This window comes from Bison bison, unplaced genomic scaffold, assembly GCF_000754665.1.
Source record: "Bison bison bison isolate TAMUID 2011002044 unplaced genomic scaffold, Bison_UMD1.0 scf7180017864039, whole genome shotgun sequence".
Taxonomy (NCBI): Eukaryota; Metazoa; Chordata; class Mammalia; order Artiodactyla; family Bovidae; genus Bison; species Bison bison.
Window position 1 is genome coordinate 2,041,956 of NW_011494611.1, and position 5,704 is coordinate 2,047,659.

The following is a 5,704-nucleotide window of genomic DNA, read 5'->3' on the forward strand; positions in this document are numbered from 1 at the left end:
GGCACCAGGCCCCTCACCCATAAGATGCATTTTGGGATAATCTTGGCACCAAATGGTTTATCCTGGGCCATAAAACGATTAACTTGAATCTTGAAGAAGGGCAGACCACCATACAAATAGTTTCATTTACATAGATTAGGGGAACAATATCCATACTGGTTTGTCAAGTAGGTTCTGGGCCAAGAGGCGGAACCGAACTGGAGACAGAGTTTGGGGTAAAGTCATAGCACATTAGCATAGCTTAAGACGGACATTTCCGTAAGAAAAAGGCATTGGTTATCTCTAGGCTCGAGAATAGCTAACTTCAGGCGAACCCTGGTGTCATTATGGCAACACAGTATTTTAAGAGAAACCTCCCTTTAAATTTGTATAGAGAAGGAAAAATATTGCTAGTTTGTTTCCTCCTGCCGCTTAAGAGAGATAAAAATGTCTGACACTTGCAGGCTATTCCTCCATTTGGAGACCCCTGGCCTTCCTGCCTGTTACCCTCTCATTTTCATCGACTCCAGTCCCCAGGTCCTGGTCTACAAAGACTGTGAAAAGTTTGTCCTTTCTTCCTCCTTGAGAATTCCAGACCCCTCTCTCCTTGGGGACCCCTAGATTTCCTATCAACCTGCCTAGGAAATGACTCTCTCAAAGGCTTTGCATCTTCTGGGCAGAGCTGAGAGTGCCGGAGGTGTTTAGGCCAAGAGATACATAACCAGCACATCCTTGAGACAGCTCGCTCCTGCTCTGGAAAGGCATCTGTCTGTCCACTTTTGTCCACTGGGGCCCTGGACTCCTGCTGCCTGCACCTTGCCAGGATTTGGGTGCTGTGGTATATCAGGAGCCAGCAGAGGGCTCACTCCCTCGTCCTCCTCCCTGCCCAGAAAGTGCTAGTCGCTCAGTTGTGTCCAACTCTTTTCAACCCCAGAGTAGCCCGCCAGGCTCCTCTGTCCATCAAATTCTCCAGACAAGAATACTGGAGTGGGTAGCCATTCCCTTCTCCAGGGGATCTTCCCAACCCAGGGATCGAACCTGGGTCTCCTGAATTGTAGGCAGATTCTTTACCGTCTGAGCAGAAGAATGTAGATAGAGCTGGGAAGGGGGACAGGGAGAAGCTGTCCTCTTGAGAATCGCTCCAGCCTCACCAAGACTGGAAAATAAACTGCAAGATGTTACAGAAAGAAAACACACAGAAAGACACACATACACACAGTCAAAACAAGTAGCTCCCACAATTATCCCAGCACGTTTGCAGTTACAGATAAAGCTGTGTGTCAGAGCTCTGAGATGGCCTCTCCAAGGTCACCAGACCTGAAAGGCCAGAGCTGGGACTGAAACCTGAATCCGTGGGCCCCTGGGATGCAGCACCTTGGGGCGCATCCATCCATCTGTCCGTCCATCCATCCACAGATCTATCCTGTCTCCACTTTTCCGCTCAACACACCCAGAACACCTCCCATTTGCTGGTCCCCTCACAACACTCACAGTTTGCAGAGCTGATGTGAACATAACAACTTCTTCAAGTAGTCATGTTTGTAGTCAGGGCTGAGCTTGAATTCCAAGTTTTCCAGTTTCTGAATGACCTGGATCTGGGTACTTAATTTTTTTGAGCATCCCTAAAAACGAGAATAAAGAGGACATATGCTGATGAGAATCGGTGATGATTTAAAGGGCTTCCCTGATGGCTCATATGGTAAAGAATCTGCCTGCAATGTTTTATGGGCAGCGCCTGACCTGGAGAAAATGCCCACGCAGATGATTCTCTAACATTGAAAGATTTTTGTCCAAAGCGGAGCACCTGGGTGAAATACTGCAGTCAACCAGCAGATGGCAGCCTCCCCCGGCTTTAGGAGAGCGCTTCTTTGTAGATGTGTTGATGGGGCTAGGGGCTCCCAGACTCACAGGACACTCTCAAGAAAACTCCTTCTCTACTATTACTCTAGTCCCTCATTCCAGGAGGGGTTCACACCCAGTCCAAGGCAGCAAGGCACGGCAGGCACCCCTTCTGCCCTCGCCTCCCTCTCTGCTACACAGAGCCTCCCATCAACAACCACAAACCCTCTTGCTCATCACCTCTTGCAAAAGTACACTGAGTGGGGAGATAGGCAGAACAGGGTGGGGACAGGGAGGGAAGGTTATGGCCCTTGTGTCCAGTCCCCACTCAGATTCTGCCAGGACCCCTGGCGAGGACCCCACTTCCCCGGCATGCATCCATATGCATGGATGTCCCATCACTAATTAACTTTTGCGTGTTAATCCCCGATTGCTGCTTGTGAAGGCCAAGCTCGTGTTTTCTACTTCCCTGTGCCTTTGGTTTGTCCCAGGCCTTGCAGCTACAAAACTTCTGTCCTCCTTCCTGACCGCTTCTTGCAGACAAAGGGAGGCTCGTCTAGACTGCAGACCAACACCTGCTGCCCTCAGGCGCTACTGTTTTACCTTCTCTTCGCCTCTAAAGCCTGGTTCAGACAGCAGTCACTCCAGATTATCCTGAGCATCTTGAGCACCGTTGAAAAGGAAGCCAAGGACCCTCTGTCCCAAGGCCTAGCCCCCCAGTGCCACCTTCCTGAAATGTTGAGTTGCGTTCCTCTGCTTAAAAGCCCCCAGAGCTCACCTTCTGGCTTGGAGCAGAGCCAAGGTGTCACAGTGGCCTTCGAAGCCCGGAGTGATCTGTGTCCTGATGCTTCCTTGGCCTCGACTCTTTTATCCTGATCACAAGATGTTCTGACACACTGGCCTCCTGCTGCTCTGTGAATCCAACAATCAGCAATGGCTCTGCCACTGCAGACCCTTGGCCTGGAGTGTTCCCCACCCACCCAGGTGTGGCCCACAGGCACACGTCCTTCACGTGTCCTCCCAGCGTCATCTCGATGAGCCTTTCCCTCATCTCCTACATAAACACACACGTGCTCTCCCATCCCCAGGACTCTCTTTTTCTCCATAGCGTATATTTCCACTGAACATGCTACTGGTCTACTTACGTGTGTATATATTTTCCAGAAACCAAGCTTTATGACAACAGGGACTTCAAATGCATTTCCCCTCTGCTGTATTTCAGCACCTAGAATGCAGCCTGTTCCGTTGTTTCTCAGTCATTACATGTTAATGGAATACATTTGATCAGACCTAGGAGGAGAGGTCTTTAAGCCTCATCTTATTTTGCTATTCAGTTCACTGACTTTGTTCCCAGATCATCACTGTAAGTGGAAACAAACAAACTCAGAAAAGAAGTAATTTCTCCCAAGTGGCCAGACAGTCAATATGGATTTGAACTCAGTCCCATTCACCCACCTCTTTATCTCCTGGGTCAGAATCTAATGGCAGGATTTTAAGAAACAGGAAAGGAACTGCTCTACCAAGAGCCCCAGACAGCAGCCTCTCCTGTGCCTATGGGCTGAGACTGTCCCACAGCCAAGGAGGGAGAAATCCAGCAGGACATTCAGAGGAAAAAAACACCATAAATATCAGTCATTTCAAAGACACAGCACTATACATGCCCCGTGAAAATGACTTCTCCAGGGACTTTCCACACATGTGGCCTCTTGGAGAGCATCCTCCAATTTTGGTCAGAGGCCCCACCACTCCACCACACAGAACCCTCCTTTCTCAAGGGCTGATGGGAAGTGAGCAAAAGCAGCTGACCTCTCAAGTTTTTTTATTTACAAGCATTAACTTTGAAGGGTTACTAAAATAGAAAAAAAGGAAGGGAATTTTCCAGGTATGGCTGGAACATCACTGAATTGAACTGACCTAGGTGTGGCTACATAAGCGAAAGAGGCTTATCCAAAAGTGCGTCTGCTTTCCAGGGCAAAATGAGGCCTGGGTTACCCCAATTACCTCAGTGCGCCCGGGGCACTGAGCGTCTCCGCAGCTGTACTTTCCCACAATCAAGGACTTCTAAGCAATTGGGAGAAGGCAGAGTGGAGCAGGTCCCAGGTGTGGAAACAGAATTTGAGACACAAGGACACAGCAGACCCAGCTCAGCGGAGCCAAAAGACTCCACTCCACCTGGACACCCTTCAGGTGAGCATTAGAATCAGCTTTCAAAGGCATCCATCTCCACCCCAAATCCCAGTTCAAGGCAGCAAAGGGCTTCCAACTCAGTTAGCTTCCAGGGTTAGCTTCAGAGCAAGCTGAGAATTCCATGAGGGCATGGACTGTTCTTCTGTGTTCACATCTGTAGGACACAGAGCTTCAACACAGCAGCTGCACAATTAAGGTTTGTTTATTAAGGAATCAATTTATAATAAGGGCTTCCCCAGTGGTTCAGGGGTAAAGAATCTGCCTGCAATGCAGGAGACTCACAGGAGATGCGGGTTCGATCCCTGTGTTGGGAAGATTCCTTGGAGAAGGAAATGGCAACCCACTCCAGTACTCTTGCCTGGAAACCTCCATGGACAGAGGAGCCTGGTGGGCTACAGTCCATGGGGTTGCAAAGAGTCAGACACAACTGAGTGACTAAAGAACAACAGCAAATTTATAACAGCTGCCTGGAAGTTATTGGGAAGAGTTGTGAGGTCACAAACAGGCCCATTTGAAAAGGTTGCACTCAATTAATAGATGTTTCATTAATATATTTGTCTTTTTTTTTTTTCTTAATTTACTTTTGGCTAGTCTGGGTCTTCACTGATGCTCAGGCTGCTCTCTAGTTGCAGTGACCAGGCTTCTCACTGCATCTTGTGGAGCACAGGTTCCAGGGTGTGGGCTCAGTAGTCGTGGTGCCTGGGCTTTATTGCCCCTCGGCCTGCGGGATCTTCCAGGACCAGGGATCAGAACGCCTGTCCCCTGTATTGCAAGGTGGATTGCGAACCACTGAACCACCAGGGAAGTCCCAATCAATCTTTCAGTTTTTGAATGCTGCATATTGAGAAAATCGGGATCGTGAGAATTTTAGAATCCCCAGCTCTTTAGACAAAGAAAAATGGAATAGCCCCTGCTCACCGCAACAAGGGAGAGACCCTCTGTTTCCAACTCTCTAAAGGTCTGTCATGGAAAGGACAGAGCAGACTTACTCTGTTAGGTGACAGAAGAAGAATGAGAGTCCAACAGTGAAATCTACACGGGGACAAATGGCCCTCACATCAGAAAAGAAATTCTAGTGACCAAAGCCACCCAGAGAACAGGCAGCCACGGAAGCAGTGAGCCCCGGACAGTGGAGGCATCTCAGGGCTTGGCAGTGGCCAGAGATTAAACAGAGCAGTGTAAGGTCCTTTCAGCCCCCAAATGGACTTTGCACCTCTGGTTCAGCTACAAGGCATCTAGAATATTTCTACTTCAGGCTTTCAGGCTCCATCCTGAGGCTCTAATACAACAAAAGGAAGGGCTATCAAGAAAGAATGAAGATACCATGAAACACAGATGTTGGTCTTATGAAGAAGGTGGCCCCTTGGGGAGACAGAGGCGTAAAAGAAAAGAAAAACAGTGTCGACTGGCCCTTCCTCCAGGGAACACCATGGTCGGGGAGCCATATTTGCAAGCTGGCAACACTACGAACCTCCTAAGAATTCTGGGTTTACTTGGTTTCTCCGAAGCCAGCTCGTTATAGGAAGAGAAACCTGCAGCCTCAACTCCGACTTATCGCCAGAGAACCTCACTGCCTCCCCTGCCAGGACTCTGCTACAAGGGATTGCTCCAGGCCAGATTTCACTTTCTAAACTTCTCTTGGGAAATTACTGGAGGCTTGGTCACAGACACTGTCTCCATAAAGGAGATCTTCAGTGTA